Here is a 21434-nt window from a genome sequence, read left to right as displayed (position 1 = left end):
AAGAACACCTTTAATTGAGGGCTTGCTTACAGCTTCAAAAGGTGAGTCCCTAACCACTATGGTATAGGAAGCGTATCAGCAGGCAGACAGGCAGGTGTGGCTCTGGAGCAGTAGCTGAGCGTTTCCATCAAATCCACAGGCACTAGTCAGACAAAGAGACTATGCCCGGCACGGGCTTTTGAAATCTTAAAGTTTGCCTCCACTGGCACACCTTCTCCAACAAGGCCACGCCTCCTTATCCTTCGCAAACAGTTCTACCAACTGGGGACCAATTATTGACATATCTGAGACTGTGGAGGTTGTCCTCATTCAAACCACCAAAGATGACACTCATTCAGACATCCTGGGATTTAATAAGATCATCATTAAGAAGTAACACTAAAAGGATGTCCGAGGAGATGGCTCTATCAGAAAAGGCCTGCAACACAAGCATAAGGACCTGGGTTCCATCCCCAGCACCTATACAAAAAGCTGAGTGGAGCAGAGTGCACCTGTGGCCCCAGACCCGGAAAAGTAGAAACAAGACAATACCCTGGAGCTCCCTGACCAGCCAGACTGGCTGAATCAGTGAGCTTCGGGTACAGTGAGAGAGCCTGTCTCAAAAAACAAAGACAGAAAGCAATGGAAGAGGAATCCGACTCTGATCTCTCAATCCCACACAAATGTGTACAGATACCCTGCACACACATATACACACACACTAAATTAATTAGTTGAAAGAAAACACACCGAACCAAGCATCCTCGGGAGTCAGGCTCTAAGCCAGCCCACCCCCACCCAAGGCTGCCTACACCCTGCACATTTTTCACACTATTTCACACATTAAGGCTAAAGGAACAAATGATATAGCTCTACCCCAGTCTTGCCTCTCCAAACTCCCTGCATCTTTCTCTGTGAGACAAGGTCTTAGGAGCCTCTTGTCACCCGAGCAATGGATTCTGTAGGGGAGCCAGGAAGCTGACAAATGATACTGGCAGCACCCATCACTAACTTACTCTCTCGGCCTTTTGTAGCTCTGCCTGACCCGAGGAACAATCGGAGGAGAAGAACTTTAAAAGAAAAAAAAAAAAAAAAAAAGAGCACCACTTTAAATTTCAGACCAATTCAATTTGGGAATATCAGTCGTGAGGCGAAGCTTCTAGACAGGGCTTCTAAATGACTCATCCTCTTCTCTGTCCATTTCAGGAGAAAATGAATGTTGCTGCTAACATTTGACATCAATCGCCCAATCACATGTTGTCCCATCATTACTCAGCACTGACACAAAGGCAGAGGAAAGAGACCTCTGCTCGAATGCTGCTCTCAGACAAGGAACCAATTCACAGTCCCTGGTAATGACAGAACAGGTAACAAAATGAAATTTGGCTAAAGACGCCCAGGTGATGAGTCATGGGGCGGGGGGGGGAGGTGGGACCAGGAGTCCCAGAATGGCTTTGTGTGCCACATTTAGTTTCTTAAATCCTATCTACATATGTGGTTGTACTGTGCCGTTCAGGAGCCTGTCACTGAAAAGTCAGCACCAGGGCAGAAATGGTGAGGCATCCAGACAGCAGGCTGACCCACTGCCTTGATCGGGCATGCACTCACCCTATATAACCCCATGACGGATATCTAGGCCGCTGCTATAACACAAGATACAAGAGAGCTAAGCTTTGACTTTAGGCCATGGCCAACCCTCCAGGCTGGGCCTGTGGGAGTGGAGAGCTGGAACAGCCGGAGTTCAAAGGTCCCCGCAAGCCTCATTCTAGATAAAAGAGCAGGTTAGAAGCTCCGGAGGTCCTCATGAGAAGTGAAAAGTTGACAGGCATTGTAGATTCTTACCACTAGCTTTCCTGCAGGTAGGAAAGATGTTCTCAATTATATGAGAACATCCCCCCAAAATAGCATTATTGGTAGAGTCAGCAGCGAGTAGGTAGATTGAGGGTGCTAATAGCCTGAGTATCTTCTTCCTTCTCTGCTGTCTAAAAGAGAATATAGAACAGGGCTCCAGCACCCTCAGTAAATTCTTCCTTCTTGGCTTCCGTGTAACTGGGTTTCCAGAAGCGCATATGAAGGGCTGGGTAGCTGGGGAGAACCCTACCCTTCCCTGACATGCCACCTCAGGGACAGAGTGATGGGCAGATCTCCAGAGAGTCAAGTGTGCTCACAGCCAGCCTGGAAACCTCTCTCCTTTGTCTCTGTAAGGTACACAGACGGGAAGGACCATGCCTCCACATGAATGGAGAGTCTGTGGGCATATTTCTCCTGGGTAAGTCCAGCCTCCATAAGTTGTATTTTCTGGGTGGGTAGGAGTTGCAGCTTTTGGAACCCTTGTACTGAGCACTAAGTAGTGAGAGGGAAAGAGGGCTGCCAAATCTGCAGGCTGCTAATGGAAAAAATGGCAGGGCTGGATGACAAAACAAAATAAAACAAAACAAAAACACAAACCAAACATGTGTTGGACAAGGTAGTGGGCCAATCAGAGAAATGGCAATGGCAGAGGTGTCAAACCTGAGGTCATGTGGACCCATTTATGGTGGAGTTGAAGGTGAGGCTAGCAGACTTCCCAGGAGCAACCTGGGCCAGTGAGATAAGTCCTGTCAGAAGAGGTAGCTATGCCAATTATCCCAAAGAGGCAGGTGACGGCGTCCTGAGATCACTGGTGCTTACCAAGGGAGATGCACACACACATGCAAATATTTATTTGGAACCAATTCTGAATGTGCATAAAGGATGAGAATTTAAATTACTTGCAGACGTGAATGGAAATATGATGGAGTCCCTTAGGTAAAGGAAACTCTTGCCCTGATGAGTTCTTGTCAAAATATACATGGCCTCTTCTTCAACATTAATTGTGTGGGCTAATCCTCTCTCTGCCATAGAATATTGGCAAGGGTTGCTTATTTTCCTAAAAGCCTTAAATTCAAATATGTACGTTTCTGTTTGCCTGCAATTAGCATGATGTATCTATTCAGAATAACTACAACATCCCGTTCTGGTAATGAAAAGTGATTAATTACCAATTACACCAAGTATCCAATTTCATGCAATTCACCACTGGGCTGTACCATTGAATTGCTAGTGCTCTAATTGCACACATTAAAAGTTCTAGGTAATTATTGTTGAAAGATCAGTAATATTAAAAATATTGGTTGCAGCTATTATTACATTTGCTCCCGGTACAACCAAGATAGAAATGTCTGCCAGAGCTGCCAGCCACTTCACTGGGCTATTTCTCTGCCTGTTTTTGCAGAAACTGGTTTTATTTCCCTTTCTCAAAGATTATTACGACAAGTCTATTAAGAGCTCTGGCCTCCCCATTCTGTAAAGCTTTCATTAAGCGAAACAAGCTTTGAAAAAAAAATCTCACTGGTACTCGCCTTTAGCAAAGTCTCGAGGTAATTATCTCGTTTACAGATAACTATGTACCTTCCATTTTTCAAAGCACAAAGAGAAAACTGGCACTAAATGACACTTTTTCATCCTCGTTAAATTCACTCGCAAAATATCAAATTAGGAGTTTTCAGTACAAATGCCATCATGAACTCTGACAGTGGCTATCAACAACAGGGACATTTGAGGGAAGCACCCTCACACCCAATGCAGAAATCAAGAAAGAGTCCAGGGAGCTTGGGAAGGGTTTTTCAGTATTTGATTTTAGTCTCCGAACACCTGGGCTATACTTCTAACTGACTGATTTATCCGTGTGTCGGGCACAGTCCAGGAAACTGGAGAGTCCATGCATGCCAAGTGGCTTTGGGCAGCCCAGGGTGGCTAGTCACTGCTGCAGATGGCTGCAGCTCAGACATAGTAAAGCATCTCTACCCAAAGCCAGACAAGGTAGACCAGAGAGATGTCTAAAATCCACTCAGTGCTCCCACCAATGAGCTTGACTTAGAGATCAATAGAAAGAAAGGAGGGCCAACTTCACAGAAACAGAGAATCCAGAATTCAGAGAGCGTGGCCTGCTCTGGCTGGGTGTGGGAGGATAAATAGGAGCTCACTGGCTATTCAGAGGGCGTCAGAAGAACTGATGCCTTGTCTTGGGGCCTCATGCTTGTCTCTGAGAGACTAAAAGCAACCATTTCAGTTGATTGTTACACTTGGGGCTGTCATAGAAAGCCAGTCAGCCTAACTAAATAAAATACAGCACATGATGATAATGGAAATTAAAACACCCTAAAAATTACTTTTAGAACAGGTAACAAAATTGTATAGATTCTCTTGACAACATAAAAATCACATGCAGGGAAGGCACAGAAACGGTAACAAAGGTCAGCTGACCATGAGCTAAGGGAGACAGATCTTCTCCTTCTTCTTCTTCTTCTTCTTCTTCTTCTTCTTCTTCTTCTTCTTCTTCTTCTTCTTCTTCTTCTTCTTCTTCTTTTTCTTCTTCTTCTTCTTTTTCTTCTTCTTCTTCTTTCTTCTCCTCCTCCTCCCCCCTTCCTCCTCCTCCTCTTCTTCTTCATAATTTCTGTCTTCAGTAGTGAATTTGTATTTACTTCTTTATTTATTACATTACTCTTATCTGTTTGTGGGAGTGGGTGCCATGGTGCGTGTGCCATGGAGCGCCTATGGAAGTCAGGAGTGGGAACCAGGTCATCATGCTTGGTGGCAAGCACATTTACCTACAGAACCATCTCAGTAGGCACCATATGCAAACCCTAAGCAGTGTCTGGAACACGGAGAACAGAGAATGTCCCACCAGCAAATGTAAGCAGGAGAGATAGCCCACATTCAGACGGACACCGTCAGTTTGCAAACAGGTTCTGTGAGTGTGACGGCTAATTTTTTTTTTTTTTTGTCAACTTTACACAAGCTGGAGTCATCTAGGAAAGTGGAACCTCAGCTGAGAATATGCCTCCACCAGACTGGCATGTACACAAGTGTATGGGGGCATTTTCTTGAATAATTGACAGGAGATATCTCAGCCTCTGTGGAAGATTCTACCCCTGAGCAGGGGGGTGTGAGACGTGTAAGAAAGCAAACTGAACAAGCCAGGAAAGCAAGCTAGTAAGCGGTGTTCTTTGTGGTGTCTGTGTCAGTTCCTGCCTCCAGGTACTTGCCCTGACTTCCCTCAAAACTCTAAGATAAAGTAAACCCTTTTTCTCCCCCAAGTTGCTATTGGTCATGGTCTTCATCACAGAAAAAAAAAAAAAAAGTAATACAGTGAGTTCCTGAGGACACATTTAGAATTTATAATCACAAAGGGTCTGGGAACGTCTATCAAGTAGCTAATTTTGCTGCCAGATCTGTGCTCTCCACCTTGCATACTGTGCCAAAGGCCTCCACAGGTGATACTATGGCATCTAATTGCAGGAGACAAGTTGCTGGGAAGAACAAGGGACTCAAAGTGAGGACAGTCCTCAGCATAGGCCCATGTCCCTCACAAGCCATCAGAAGGCCTCTGGAGGTGGGGTGTTACTGTCATATGGAGATCCCTAGAGCCTGTGTGAAGAGACATGTGGGTTGGAGTTATGTATTCACTAGGCATTTCTTTTGTGTGTGCGGCTTTCCTTTTAACATGCTGTATACAGCAGGCCAACCTACTGCGAGGAAAAACAGCCTATAAAACCTGCCTGATTGATACGGCCCATCACCATTTTTAGGGTCCGTTGCACAAACTATTTTGACAGTTGAGGCTCATAAATTAACGAGCAAGCCCAAAGTGACACAATGAAGAAGATGTTGTGGTTGCTCCAATTTAACCGCTGGGTGATTACTCAGAAACTCGGGGTGCAGAAGGCGGCCTCCCTCTTTTGTTCCTGCTTAGCAGGAAGATAAATGTCAGGAAGCAAGGACCCCGGGCACTCAATAATAAAAACCTTTTAGAGAGGAGAGCCTTGCACTAGTTAAGAGAAACCTGCTCCATTTTTCTAGGGGAAAATGGAAGCAACGATTTCCAAAGGCAGACATCAGCCTCTTATTGAGACTAAAAAGAACAACACTTCCAGAAGGAAGAGAGTGGGAAAAAAGAAAGAAGTAAGGATCGGAAGGGAGGGCAGAAAGGCTGAGAAGGAGGCGAGGACAGAAGGACAAATGGACAAGAAATGTAAAAGTGAATATCCTTGTACTTGCCAAGGTTTTAGCAAGCCATGGATCCAAATTTCCAATGGACTGTTACAGGATCTCACAGCACTGTGTTTTTGTAAAACAAATGGTGGCTGGGGTATTTGAACTTAAGGAGCAAGAAACTCATATGTGAGCAGGAGACTGAACTCCTAAAAGAATTGGTATATATATATATATATATATATATATATATATATATATATACACACACATAGACATACATGTGTGTGCATATATACATATGCCAATGTTATAGAGCATAGCCACCCAAGTGGACTTTAGCTCACAAGCAAAAGTAATGACTGGCAAAGAACAAGTGATCGCTTAAAAGATGGCCCGTCCCCCAGGCCCAGTGAACCATAGAACCGCTTAGGGGAGTCACGAGTTAGATCGGAACTTGAATTTCAGACTTGAGTAAAATGCACTCTCTCTCTTTTCCCTTATGAAAGTAATTCCCTGAGAAAAAAAAAAAATCCAGTGAATTGAATGGCCCAGGTACAAATGGCACCCTCTCCACCAAGCAGGCGTCGCTTGTATTTCAGTCCCAGCAACTTTTAAATTACTTGGAGAATTCATGGAATGTTTTTCAGTTTGACAGCTGTCGAGCCAAAAAGCACGCTGCTGTGTAGGAAGTAAGCCCTCAGAAGATTTATTTTTTTTAATGGGTTGGAAATTAAAAGGGCTTCAAAATGTCCTTCGGGGACCCAGCTGGGGGAATTGGACTATGTTACAAGAAGCCTGCTCCTTACAAGTGCTGAGAATTGGGACTGAAAGGGCGGGTCAGAGGCATTTGGATTGAGTCTACATGGAGCCAAAACAAGTATTTGAACGGTGAAAGATGCAATAGAGCCAACGGGTTATTTTGTCTATGCAACATCAAAATGCCAGGCTGGCCAGATGTCTGCTTACTAAGCCCTGAGGTCAAAGGAGAGGAACCAGAAGGGACCAGGAGATGAAAGCCAGCCAGAAGACAGGAGAAAACTGAGGCACACACAGAGGGAGTGGAAGACTTTCTCAGGGTCTCAACACCAACTAAGGTACAGAACAGTCAGCTCCCAGGTACCAATGACCCCAATGGACCCCTCCAAACTGACAGGCTGTGACCCCAAGCTGGCATTTTTGTGGAGAAAGAAGGGCCATTGGGTTACCAAATTTAGCAAATAAATTTAGGTCAGCCCATTCCATTTTCATTCAAAAAGACGCTGAAGAAGCTTGTTGTGTAAGTCATGCAGTGTCGGGGACATACTATAGTCTCCAATTATATACAAAGAGAAGAGGAAAGAGAGGCAGCTGTCCCCCTCCCCCTCTCTCTCCATGCTTCCTGACTGCAGGTGTAAAGTGACTCTCCAGACTCTCAGCCTCCTGCTCTTGCCACCCGACCTTCCCATAGTGACCTTCCCGCAGTGAACTTCCTTAAACAGAGTCAAAATAAAGCCTCTTGGCTGTTTCTGTCAGGTACTGTGTGTGTTGCAGCAATGAGGTAGAGTATATTTCTGTTTTACATCTGGGCAATGGCTGTGTTTAAACTGATGTTAAAATTCTTTCCCTGGGAGGACAAAAACAGTATCTAACCCCCTCCACCAAGGTCCCAACAACAAACCGAGATGCAAAGAAACCAGAGTTCACCTTGGGGCACCAATGAGTTCATTGGACTTTCTTTTTTTTTTTTTTTTTTTTTTTTTTTTTTTTTTTGCGGGGAGAGGGAGGGTTGTTTTTTTTTTTTTTTGTTTGTTTGTTTTTTTTTTTTTGAGACAGTGTTTTTCTATGTAGCCTTGGATGTCAGAGACTCGCTTTAGAGACCAGACTGGCCTCAAACTCCTAGAGATCCACTTGCCTCTGCCTCCTTGAGGGCTGGGAGTTCATTGGGCTTTCTTACAGAGCATGCATGAGGGACTACTGCTCCTCCCCCCAAAGGCCACACTGGAAAGTCTTTGCCCAACAGAGATGATGGCTTTCCCATAGTCACATAGACGGAGCGTCCCTGCTCCCAGCCTTCCTGACATATATACTCTAGAGTTTAGAATCCATAAGGACTAGAGTCTATAAACGGTTCTCAACCTTCCTAATGCTGTGACCCTTTAATATAGTCCCTCATGTTGTAGTGCTCCCCAACCATCAAATTACTTTTGTTGCTTCGTAACTGTAACTGTTCTTTCCCTCTTCTAAGGCCAGACACCAGCTGCATTCTGGCCCACCTGGGTGGTAAGAGGCAGCACATCACCTTAAGGTCTCTCATTCAGTCACACCCTCTTGCGGATAAGGAAGTCACATGGCTTGGAGGGCCAAGGAGGCAACAATCAACACAAAGGGCGCTTACCCCAGTGACTGGCTTGGTGTCTTAAAGGCACCGGTGCTCAGGAACCCAATAGTCAGCGGAAATCGACAGCATGGCCTGCTGTTGTGTATCCCAGAACCAGGCTCTAACCCCAACCCCACAATATCCCACAGGAGTCTTGTGGATCTCTAGATCCCAAATGTAAGCCAAGGTCAAGTGCCAACCAGAAGGGACTGCCTCCGATGGTAGGGGGTATGTGTGTGTGGGTGGTGGTGGGGGGGGGGGGTGTACCAGCATGCCATGGCACTGAGCAAGCCTGACTGAGAAGGGCCTTTTTACTTTCTGTCTAGATGTTTCTAGCTAACTAGATCAACAGAGTTGAGACCTGTACCCCAACTAAGGTGGGCAGTTGAGGGTGGACAGGCGAGTCTAGGAAGAAGAGGAGAGACAGGATGCTTCTATGATACCAAAGTTAATCTCAGAAGTGCTAGAGAACCCCCTCTCTGCCCCACCCCCGGCTGTTCCTGGAAGGGCCTCTGAGACATCTGCCCGTCTTTGGCTTGAAGAATACTTCTAGCAACACAAGTCAATTTCAGAAGCCAAGACCAGGATGAGAAAGTAAGGGTAGGGCAGTGGCTCCCTGCCCCCTCCAGAAGTTAGGAATCTCTATAGAGCAGAAAGAGTTCCATAGGGCCAGAAGCCAGAAGCCTTGCCTCTCCCACCCCATTGAGAAATGCAAAAGCTGCGTGTCTATTGATCCTGGGTGTTGAGGATACAGCTTTATTCCTGAACCTGCATTTGAAGCCAGAAGGGCCGGACTCCTGCGCCAGTCCACAATGGAAATCTAAACCTGAGCACCTAACTCCCAGGAAGACCCACCCATTAGCCCAGCTTGAGGCTGACTCCTAAACTCGGTTGATGGGACGGAAACTGATTGGGCAAGGGGATTGGGGCTCGGTCCTGGAGACACAGACCTAACTTAAGCCTTTTTCTTGGTGACTAGACAGATCCAGGTTTGCATCATCGGTACCAGTAAGGCAGAATTTTGTTCCCACAGTATAGGTCTGAGTATTTAAATTTGACCCACTGCCCTGCCCAACAAGAAGCCCCAGTGGTGTCCTCAGCAGATGCTTGAGAACCACACACCCTCATCTCCTCACCCACCCTCAGGGTTTTCTGGATGCTCCCTCCTTCCCCGCCACGCAGCTATCCAGCAGTAATTGCAAAAGGCAAAGGCTCCTGTTTGCTGCCTCATCCAGGAATGATTAAAGGTAGAAGTTTTTCAGACATTAGCGACGGAAAGAGTATAGTTGAAGCTGCTTTAAAAAGGGAGAAGGTATAAAAAGGTGGTACTCGAGGCACTATTAAAAGCATCATGCTTGTTAAAACCAGTAAAAAGGCCAGAAATCGGCGAGGGAAGGCAGCTTCCTCTCCAATTACCGCGAGGGGCACACACCTTGGCGGTGTCTTTGAATTGTGGCCGCCAGCCCCTGCCCCCCCTCTCCCCTGCGGCTGCCCCCTCCCCAGGCCATTCATGGTACATTAGGGAGGAGGTGGGAGGGTGACAGCGCTCCCCAAGTTCACTTCTCGCTTGTTACAGGCGACCCATTTAGAGCTGAATGGCTATGTTCAAAGACGGCGCAAAATGACACCCTCCACCTCCTCATGAAGCCACTTGGTTTTGTGGGTTGTTTTTTTTTTTTTTTTTTTTTTGTATCCCTGGGAAATATAATTGATAAGCGTCACGCCAGCGAGAGCGGCCATCCACCTTTAAGAAGGGCGCCTCCCTGGCCACCTGGTTAAAATCCTGCCTCTTCTCCCTACTGCCCTTCATTCATTTTGCTCCGTGCTGTTTAAACAATACTTCATCAAATGCAGCCTGGAGCAAATAAGAAAGCTCAGTAGAGTAAATAAAAAGTCAAAAAAAAAATCACCGGCTGGAGGGTAAGTACTTTTATTCCTGTACTTTCGTTGCCTGGGGAATTATTATTCCATCCCCCGAGCTGGGGAGGGAGGAGGCCGCGGAAGGCGGTGTTATTCACAAAATGGATTGCTTCTCTCCTTTTTTCACTCCTCCGGCTCTCGAGAGCCCACTGATTACAACCAAGTGTGGCCATCCATTCCGTCTTATTGACAAAGGTCCTTAATTACCGCGGCAGCAGTAATACCTGCTATTAAATTCTGCTAAACAGAGGCCGCAAATTAGCTGTGGATCTCAGGCACCTTTTGGGTGTAATTACGGGAGTGGGATTGACGGGAGGCCGGATGACCCCAGCCAGAGCAGTGGGGAAACCTTTGTTGATCACCTGTGGTGGGGGCCAAAATGCGAAATTAAAAGCTCTCCATCAGCCGAAGGCCTTCGGAAGGCCCAGGGGAAGAAAAAAGAAAGGGAGGAGGGGGAAAAAAAAAAGCAACAGGCCAAAGAAAACTGTGTTTTCTGGCGCTTAGAAGCGATTCAGACCACAGCAATTTACACCGGCAGTTGATTAACCAAAAGCGATGCTAATTCTGTAAGTGATGCAAGGTCCAAAATGGCAAAAAAAAAAAAAAAAAAAATGCCGCGCGTTAAGGTATATTCTATATTTCATGGAGGCCTTTAACCCATATTTAAGAGCCTGTTTAATGCAATTGTGAACGGTAAACACCTGTCACTTCGAGTCTGAACCTTTCACATCGCTCCTCCTGGAGACCCAGGATTAATGAGAACCACGCCCAATAAGGTAGCTAGCTCTTAGCCGCAGCCGTAGCCGCCAGCTTTATAAATTCAGTCCTGAAGCCTACTCTGTGTTTCACGGAAGGCAATTACTTCAGGGGAAATTTCCTTTAAATATATTGTTTTCCTTCTCACTAAGGTGGAGGTAGGTTTAGCTGCCCAGAGCTTCCAAGGAACAGTAAATGATCAGCGTGCCATAACTGAACACAGAGCACTTAACATTGAGATAATTAAATTTCAAGGTTTGAAGCACTCTGTATGGGTACTATGAAATTCACAAGGCTCCTCCTGTCGTTGCGACACAGATGATGAGGTCTTGGGCCCTCAATAAGCCTGGACAGTCTCTTGTCCTGGGAACACGGAGCAGGATGACCAAGCTTTCCCACCAGTTTTTTCAGGAACAATGGTCAGTTCTGGGACAAGATTTAGGAACCTCTCAAAAGTGGGGTGCCCCAAGCCCTGGCCTCCATGCATTTTATAAGAGCCCAGTATAAAATCTGGGTCCACTCTTTATGAAGTCCCGTAGGTGAGGAAGAAGATGAAGCCTAAGGCGATGGATGAATGCTTCTTCTTAGCCCCACCTCCTCTGAAGAATCTTTCCAGCCTCCGAACAAACTTAAACGTCACTCACAGCATGCAGGAGAGTGTATCTTTGAGCCATTATCTTATTATGCAGAAGCTGGCATGGCATGGTGTATTTTTCATTAGACAATGTGATGGTTCATCTCGACTAACAACCTGATGGAATTTAGGATCATGATAGAAGGGAATCCTTGAGCATATCTATGAGAGATTATCTAGATAACATTCAGTGAGGTGGGAAGAGGCATCCTAAATGTGGGTGACACAGTTCCATGACCTGAGTCCCAGGAGTTGAGTGAACATCTCTGCTTCCTGACTGTAGACACAATGTGACCACCCATATTCTGCTCCTGCTACCAGGCCTTCCCACCCTAATGGACTGTATCCCTGAGAACTGTGAGCCAAAAGGGACCCTTTCTTCCTTCAGTTTTTTTTTTCGGGGGGGGGGGGAAGGAGTCAGTTAATTTGGCACAGCAACAAGATAAGTAACTGATATACATATCAAGTTGCATGGAAGTAAAAGCAGTGTATCTGCCATATTTGGGTTTCTAATCCCTAGTATACTGAGACTTCAGGAAGGAAGGGGGCAGGAAAGGACGGATGAATGAATGTTTGGATGACATATATACTGATGAGCTGATGGATGATGAATAATTGAATGATTGGCTAGAGAGACCAACAGTTGAACAAAGAGGAATGGATGGACAGACCTTAGGCACCTATGCCTATGGTTGCTGCCTAAGGTCACAGTATAGCAAAGCCCTTTTCATTCCTCTGTTGACTAAGGCCCCCAGTTCCCTTTTGCACACATAGCTCAGCTCTTTCCTCAGATTGCAGTAACCATGCTTTGCTCTCTGTGTTCATGCAGGTCCCAGGAACCACTCCAGATTTTCCCACTAATAGCTTTGTTCATTGTGGCAGTGGCTACACTTGGTTGCTTCATTCTCCCACTGGCTTATTCACTCACCTACTCACTCAGCATCTCCCCATGGCAACAGTGCTCCTCCTGGAACACTAAATGGTTCTGCCCTCTGATCCTTTTAGTCTGGGAAACTAGTACAGCCTTCATGGCAGAAACCAAAGTGTGTCAATGGACAATCTGATGTCAGAGTGGAATCTGCCACAGGACCCTCTGATCCAGCTCCTTCAAACAGAGGGGGCTCAACTGCAAACATCATGTCAAAATGTGTCTTTTTCACTCATCTTATTGCCATTGATTTCCTCCTACGAGGCAAGATGCCTTCTCAGATGTGTGGCAATAACAGTATAATATTAACAGTGCAGCATGGCAAATTCTCAGAGATGGAGATAGAGAGAACACACTCACGGAGCCAGGGAAATAAGTTGTGAGAGGGAAAGATGCATTGCGATCGGATGTATTACTAAGTTTAGACAGAGAGACTGAGACAGTAGGATATATAGAAGGGCTCTATCTTGAGGATTAGCTCATGAGGGAGGGTAGAAAGTGCCACAATCACATCCATAAGTTAGGGACCCAAGACAGGCAGCAAAACAATTCAATCTAAGCCCCAAAACCTAAGGACCAGGGCTCTGACAGAGTAAATCTAATATGAGGCCAGGGGAAGGCAGTGTCAGGCAAGAGGGGCAAAGTCTGTCTTCCTCCATTTTGTGTTCTCAATGGGATCTCAATGGACTAAGTGATGCTAACTCACAGTGGGGACAGCTCAGCTTCACTGAGCACAGAACAAACATTAATTTTATAATTCAGAGACACCCTCATGATACACCCAGAAATGATGGAGAGCCAGATATCTGGGTACCCAGTATACAGTCAAGTCAACCATTGCAACAAAGAAGCAACAAAGTCTGAACCCAGCCTGAGGCCAAATCCAGCTGGGAAAGCTCAGCAAAGCCAAAGAAATGGAGCCCAGGGTCTCAGTGCTGTGGTCCTTGGTTTCAGGTGTCAAGAATTAATTACGGGGTCTTTGAGAAAGAAGGGACTGCAGACACAAGAAGGAGCTACAGACCAAGGATACAACCAATAAAAGAGCAGAGGACATCTGAGAGGGGCTGGCCATTAGGCTTCATGAAGAGACCCTGAGTGCCAGATGACAGGATTAGACTAGGCTTTGGGGGGGAACTTGCCGAGGGATGTTATGCAAAAGAATGGCGTGACAGATTTCTGCCTTAAAAAAAAATAATGTAGAATTTCCATTTTTGTCCTGTCTGTTTGGGAAGTTGTAAGAATGAGATAAATCAGAAGAAAGGGGAATTGGAGACACAGAGGACCCCAACATTATATTCATTTCTCCACCATTCAGACTAACTTAGTTTAAAGTTAGTTCCAACATGAAACCACAGCTTCAAATTTAGAAGTAGCAGGGATTTAGAAGAGAGAACCACGGGCCCCCTCCTTTGGAAGAGGAAAGGTCAACTCTATGTCCTATTATAAACAAGCAGAAGATACTATATGCTGTTGATAGCACTACCAGGCATAGGAAAGAAAATTAAGCAGATTTTCCTAATTATCCTATTAGGACTAGCTGGGCTTCTTTCATTTTTGTGACCTTTTTCCTCCAGAGGCCTGTCACGGTTTGTTGGTGGTGTGTGTGTGGTGGCTGAATTTTGGGAGGAGGCCGGTGGCATCATTTAGTGGTTGGCTTTTCTCTCCTGCTGCCTACAGTGCAGGTACACATGCGAGCACAGCCCTGAACCCTCACAGGCAGGACAGGCAGCCACCCTCTTTGTAACACGAACTTAATTTAGGTTAAAGATAAAGTTTTAGTTTCAGCCCTCAAAAACTCCCTCTTTAAAAGAGACTATTAGTAGTGCTCATTTTTAAACTCTGCTTTATTTGGGGTCCCTTAAAGCCTCTCCCTTCCAACCCCCTAACCCTAGGTGGAAGAGAGAAGGTTACTGGGGAGGGGGGGGCACAGACCCCTTTGTGTCTCCCAGCTGTTTAAGGGCTGATGGGTTCTTTTGGGGGCTACACCAGTCTCAGGCTCAGGAAGCAGTCTCCTCCAAGCCACTGCACCATGAAGCGTCTCTCTCTGTCTGACTGCTCCAAACCACCACTCCAGCCATCTCTGGCTCTCCAAACTGCCGCGTGCCACAAGCCATGCCACCTTCCCTTTCTGGAATCTCCTATTTATATCCCTCAGAGCCCTAGACCCTGCCCCTCTGTGTGCTGCACAAGGAAGGCTGTTACCAGTTGGCAAAGGCCATGTCCCACAGGAGGCGGTTATCAGCTGTGGACAAACTAAAGCCCAAACTAAAATCCTACTCTTGGAATTAAAACAAAAACATATTTACATAACATGACTGAGTTTTTAAAGAAACCAAAACTTTCATTACAACTATTGTATAGCACAAACTCACCCTCACTTTGTTCTTTTGATTTAATTATTACAAACATGGATTTCACTTCTTTCAAAAAATGAGAAGACCTTAGCTCCTAGAGAATTCCTTCCTCTCATTATACATGAAGATGCTGGGTGAAATATAACACTCAAAATGGAATACATAGATGGCCTTGGAAGTAGGGAAAAGAAGCCTCCAGGTACCAGAGGTGAAGGAAGAACTCAGAGACAGACTGGTAAACAAGAGCATCACTTGGGGTCCAACAGGATATGGGATCCACACTTAACCTCCAAGGTCAAGGTTGATGGGCAAAATACCTGCATGAGAACATGAGTTGGGCCCTTGACACACATAGAAAAAGAATCTCAAACCAAGACACAGCCTAATAGAGTGATGCCTTTCAATGCCTAGGCCCCTCCAGCAAGATATGACTAAAAAGTTCTCTCCTCAAAGAAGCAAAAAAGCAGGTAATGTTTCTTGATGAGACAAACAGGGTAAAGTCTCCCAATCCTCCAAACAATGAAAACCCTAAGCAAACAGGGGTGAGGGGTCCAGATCTGTACGAAGTACATAATCACAGAATCTAAGCAGTCAGTGGCAGGGCTATGTCAGCAGCTAAAGTGTTGTCACATTCTGCCAATGATACCAATTTATTGTCCTGAAAATTTGTAAATAGAAGATGCCAGGGAAAAAATCACCATTTAGTAACTCATAAGAAAATAACAGCTCTAGATCTATCACCCATGAATGATAAAATCCATGGTCGTCAGGTGCAGTGTGCATGCCTTGTAATCCCAGCACTTGGGGAGGCAGAGGCAGGTAGATCTCTGTGAGTTCAAGGCCAGCCTGGTCTACAAAGAGAGTCCAAGACAGCTAAAGCTACACCTTGTCTCAGAAACCTTGTCTCAGAGAAAAGAAAGAAAGAAGGAAGGAAGGAAGGAAGGAAGGAAGGAAGGAAGGAAGGAAGGAAGGAAGGAAGGAAGGGAAGAAATTCATGGTCACAGCAACACCATTCCAATTCACTATCTCAGATGGTAGAAGCAGCCTGAGAATTCATCAACAAACAGATAAAAGACAGCACAGACATGTAACAGAACAGTATTCATTCTTAAAATTTTACAGAATTGGTTGTGGTGTGGTAGCACACATCTTTAATCCCAAACTCAGGAGGTAGGGGCATCCTGAATCCAAGGGCAGCCTGGTCTACATAGTGAGCACCAGGCCAGCCAGTACTACATATTAAATCCTGTTCCAAGCAACACAAGGGGTCAAACCTGAAGGCATCACACTAGGTGCAATGAGCCAGCCACCCAAAGGCAAAACCATAAACTATGAGGACACCTAGGGAAGTTTATAGAGACAGGAAACAGACTTCCAACAGGGCCCATCTGTGTATCTCTCTACTCAAATGTTATTACTGGCTGATGTGTGATTATCTAAAAGTAGGCAACTCATTTATTATTTTTAAATATTGTAATTGAAAGAAATATACTGATCAGGGCTTCCTCTCCCCCATATCCTCTCAACCTCTCCATCCTCCCAATACTGCACTCTTTCTTTTTTTCTCCCTCTAGAAAACAACAACAACAACAACAACAAAACAATCAAACAAAAACAATCTCAAACAAGTTAAAATTAAAGCAAAACAAAAAGCAGCCAGACATCGAGGATATTGCCTTTAATCCCAACACTCAGAAGGCAGAAATAAGTAGGTCTCTGTGAGTTCAAGTTCTGCCTGATCTATCCAGAACAGCCAGGACTACATAGAAAAGAGAGCCTGTCTCAAAAACCAAAAGAAAACACACACACACCCATACCCACCCATCCACCCTCCCCCCCCACAAATCATGAAACACAAAATCAGAAACCATAATATAAGCCATTAGCCAAAATTCAGTAATAAAAAAAAGACTAAACAAAGCAATATGAGACCAAAATAAGTCTACAAAAACACCATTGAGCTTGTTCTGTGCTGCCCATCTCCTCTTGGGCATGGGGACTACCTACTTGAAGTGCGGCTAACATTTCTACTTAGGCTCAATTGGAGAAAACAAATTTTTTCCTTTGCAAACAGATGTCCTTGGTGATGGCTTCTCGGTTAGAAATGGAAGATTCTGTCTATTCCCTGGGCTTAGAGCTGGGACCTGTCTGGATTGAACCTGAGCAGGCCCTGCACATGTGAGTTCATGTGTGCATCCTTCCTGCTATGTCAGAAGACAGTTTCCTTGGAGTCATCCATCCCCTCTGGCTTTTATAATCTTCCCACCTCCTCTTTAGCATAGTGTCCTGGTCCCTGAAGGGAGGATCTTGATGAAGACATCCCATTTAGGACCGAGTGTTCCAAAATGAAAGTAGGAAATTTCTAAAGAACATAAATCTCTTTTCTCACAGTTCCAAAGGCGGTGGAGCCAAGATCAAGGCACCAGCAGGCTCAGTGACTCGGGGAGGGTTCTCTCTGCTTCCAAAATGCCACCTCCAGAAGAGAGGACGCTGTCTTCCCACAGCAGGTAGAAGAACCAGTGAGCCTCATGCTTTGGAAAGCCTCTCGTAGAAAAATATTAACCCTACTGATGAGGGAAAAAACTTCATAACCTAATCACCTCTTAAAAGCCCCACTGCCTCTCAATACTACCATATTGGCAACACCCAGGACCCCTATCAAACTCCAGCAGGAAGAAGTTCGAGACAAGAACAGGGTGATGGGAATACTTAATGTCCCAACAGCTACACACTTAAATCTTCCCGCCCTAAAAATAGAATTAAAATACTGAAGCCAAGCACTGCTTTCCTTTAGGGAACAGAAGGCTAATCTATAGAGCACTAACTAGAATCAGCTAGCAAAAGCCAGACCATTAAACAGTTTACATTTTCTTCAAACTATAAATGATGTTTTGAGCCGGACATAGTGGTGCACATAGGAGATAAAGGCAGGAGGATCCAAGGTTCAAGTGAACCCTCAGCTGTATAGTGAGTTTGAGGCAAGTTACGTGAAATGCTGTCTCAAAAATGTGCGTCTGTGTGTGTGTGTGTGTGTGAGAGAGAGAGAGAGAGAGAGAGAGAGAGAGAGAGAGAGAGAGTGTGTGTGTTTGTTATTATTAAAGAAACATGAGGCTGGGGTCAACCAATCTTCTATGCTAGAGGTTTATTAAGTGAGTTTGGAGGGAGTGGGAGAACAGGACATGGTGGGAAGAGAGAAAGAAAAGAGGAATGGGGTACAGAGAGAGAGAGACAGAGACAGAGAGACAGAGAGACAGAGAGGAGAGAGACCAAGAGAGAGAAAGCAAGAGGAGAGTAAGAGAGAGACCATGTGTTGGGGTTGGCCCTTTAAGGGGCAAGGTAACCACGCCTTCCAGGTATGGCCACCTGGCCGGTGACACATGATGACATCATAAGTTGCTGGGTAACCCAGGAGCAGGTTGTGTTCCAAAATACTAACAAAGAGAGTTTTTAAAGATGAAAGGGTGAGACGGGATATACTTAAGAAAATATTAAATGTGGAATGTGAACCTGAATTTAGCTAGCTATTGAAACATACCATGTAAAAGAGATTTTTATGACAACTAGAGAAATTTAAATCTGGAGAGATAAAACATTGTTATTGTTATTTAATTTTGTTTGCTATGATAATGGCATAGGGTTATATGGAAGGGAGGAACACAGAAAGACATGATGTCTGGGATTTACTGCAAAATGTTCCATCATGGTTATAACAGCAACAATAATAGTGGTAATGATGACAGGGGTAGATGGAGTAACATTACCATACTGCTAAGGCTGATGTTTAATGTTCTACTAACCTCCTAGGATGTAGAAGAAGGATAAAGAAACCAAGAAATGTTACTCGTTAATGTAACTATGAATGTTAAATTGGGAGGGTAGCTACCAAGGAAACAGAAATGACACATAAGTCTTGATCAATTCAACACAGGACAGTTAGCAAAAGAAACAAGAGTAAATCCAGGTAGAAGAGAGTCTCAAGTAAAAAAAAAAAAAAGTAGAAAAAAACCATTCCATATGCAAATATTACATAATGAACAATGTGAGTTTAACTTAAGACATCTCACAAACACATTGGTAATTAGCAAAGAACTTGCTGTCTTTTCCTGGTGGTTCCTAAGTCATGGGCCACAAGGTACCCTGAAAAATCAGGGATCAAGTGTTTGTTCCTATGACAGAACCAGTATGTCTGGGTCAATAGCAAAGGCATCTTTACTAAGTAGCACAACCTACGGTATCTTTGCCAAATGTGGCCAAGTCATGTCTGCCTAGGATGGCCTAGAGCACTGAGGAACTTACCCCCTCTCCAGCCCCCACAGGCTGATGAGAGACTAAGGCAAGAAAGAGCAGCCTTAGACCTGGGTGGCGCAGAAGAGAAGTGGTGGAGTTAAGATTTATCTCAGTGAACATGAAAAGTATCAGGGCATCAGAGGATGTCATGAAGTCTCTTTCTCTGAAGAAGCCCAACACCGAAGGCCAAGGCTTAACAATGAGAAAGAGCAGAGTGACAAGACTGTAGAATTCGACAGACGCCACTGTGCAGGAGAGAGATGGTGCTGTGCTGTGCAGATTAGAAAACAACAAAGGTGCCTGGTATACAGAGTGCAGCTTGAATTTATAATATTAAAATTGTGACCATATATTTTTTACAAGTCTCACTTGGTCAGTGAGATGGGGAAACTCTGCCACCCAGGCTTATGTTAGAAGTCTAACATAATGGACATTTCAACTCACTCTCAGAAAACAGGCTCAAAATTATGAACAAAATCCATAATAATTCTTGACAACCATCTGCTTCAAAGGTTGTAGCCAAAATTCTTACACTAGAAGAGAGACTAATTTCTAGCATTATTCCAGATCTGGAGCGTGGGATTTATCTCATGCAACCATCCCCATTAGTTTATAAGCTGATAGACTCCCAGGACATGAGTATTTTTTTTTTTTGTATTAACACAGGAACAGTCCTGGGAATTCTGGGTAGAGTTGGACCCACTACTGGTGATCTTGAATTCAAATGCATGATACCACGAGCTCTGCCAGAAACTTTGGAGAATTCGATGTGAGTGCAGCTAAAACCCACACCCACAAGAACACACACTTAGTTGTCTCTACAGAGAATTCTGCTACAAAGAATATTCTTTACAATGAAGGGCTGGGAGATGGCTCAGTGAAGAAAGTCCTTGCTGTGCAGCCATGAGCACCTGAGTTCGGATCTCCAGAACTTCCAGGAAAAGCTGGGTACAAGAGCATTCATCTATAATCCCGGTACCTGGGAAGTGGAGACAGGAGGATGCCTGGAGCTCACTCACCAGCTTGCCTGGCTGAAGTGATGAACCTGGTGAGAGATCTGATCTTAAAAAAAAAAAAAAATTAGATAGAAAGCTACTGATGAAGGTACCTGATGTCCGCTCTGACCTCCACGTGCACAGCACACGCACATGTACGCATCCCCACGTAAACATAAATACACACACACACTCATGCATGCACAAATTAAATGAAAAGATCTTAAAATTGAGATCTCTTAGCAACCGCGGGGAGAACTGGATATCATTTTATCAGAGAACCACGCCTGCCATTCAAGTCAGGCCTCATTCAGCCACCGTCACCTTGCTTTTCCGGTTATGCCCACTGTGAAGAGAAAACCCTTGCAGAAGGATTGCTGATTAAATCCCTGTAATCACAGGCCCATCCCATGAATTAAAAGCAAGCTCAGGAAATGTGCTGAGTGAGAAAGAACAATTACCCAAGTTCATGGCTCCAGGTTCTGTGCACCCTGACACCGTCCAGGATAATCACCTCTTTCTTGCTGCCTTCCAAGTTTTATGAAGCTGTTCAGAAAAGTTTCAGCCGTGCTTTATGGGCCTGTGAACTGCCCCTGCATCCATTCCACAACTTGATTCATTCTGATTAAATTGTTCAACTGTTAATGAGTTTTAGATTGCAATATGGAGAGGCAAACAATTCAGAGCATTAAGGCAGTAAAATATCTTAATATTTCACAAGTTCTCACTGAAAACATAAAACAAAAGGCTCATTTCATGGGGGAGAGACTGTAATAATTACCCTTTGTGAGAATAAATGTGCCGGGCTGCCTATACATTCAGAGGTACGTGTGGCATTCTGCTCACATGTAGAAAGCTGGCCATTACCTAGAAATCTCATAAATACCCAAAGAAATCCTGAGCTTTTTTTTTTCCAGCCAATTTCAATGGATGAGATAACCATTTTGACATATTATTCCAAAGAATCTCTAGAGCTAGACGTAGAAAAAGAATTGATTCATACTTGCTTGTTTCATGGTCTAAGGAATTTTGCAGAGGTGGGACACAGGCATCCCAGGCACAGAGCGAGGGGATAGATAGGAACTGAGTCAGGCGACCAGTGCCACTCCTCCACAGTGCTCTACTCTCCCCGTGTGTTGAAGGTTCTTGACCCACCACCTGCTTCCTGTGTAACGCAGTGCTTGTGTGGACAGGAACTACATGGAGAGCT

The sequence above is a fragment of the Meriones unguiculatus genome, chromosome 1, assembly GCF_030254825.1.
Source record: "Meriones unguiculatus strain TT.TT164.6M chromosome 1, Bangor_MerUng_6.1, whole genome shotgun sequence".
In the NCBI taxonomy this organism is placed as follows: domain Eukaryota; kingdom Metazoa; phylum Chordata; class Mammalia; order Rodentia; family Muridae; genus Meriones; species Meriones unguiculatus.
This window is presented reverse-complemented; position numbering follows the sequence as displayed.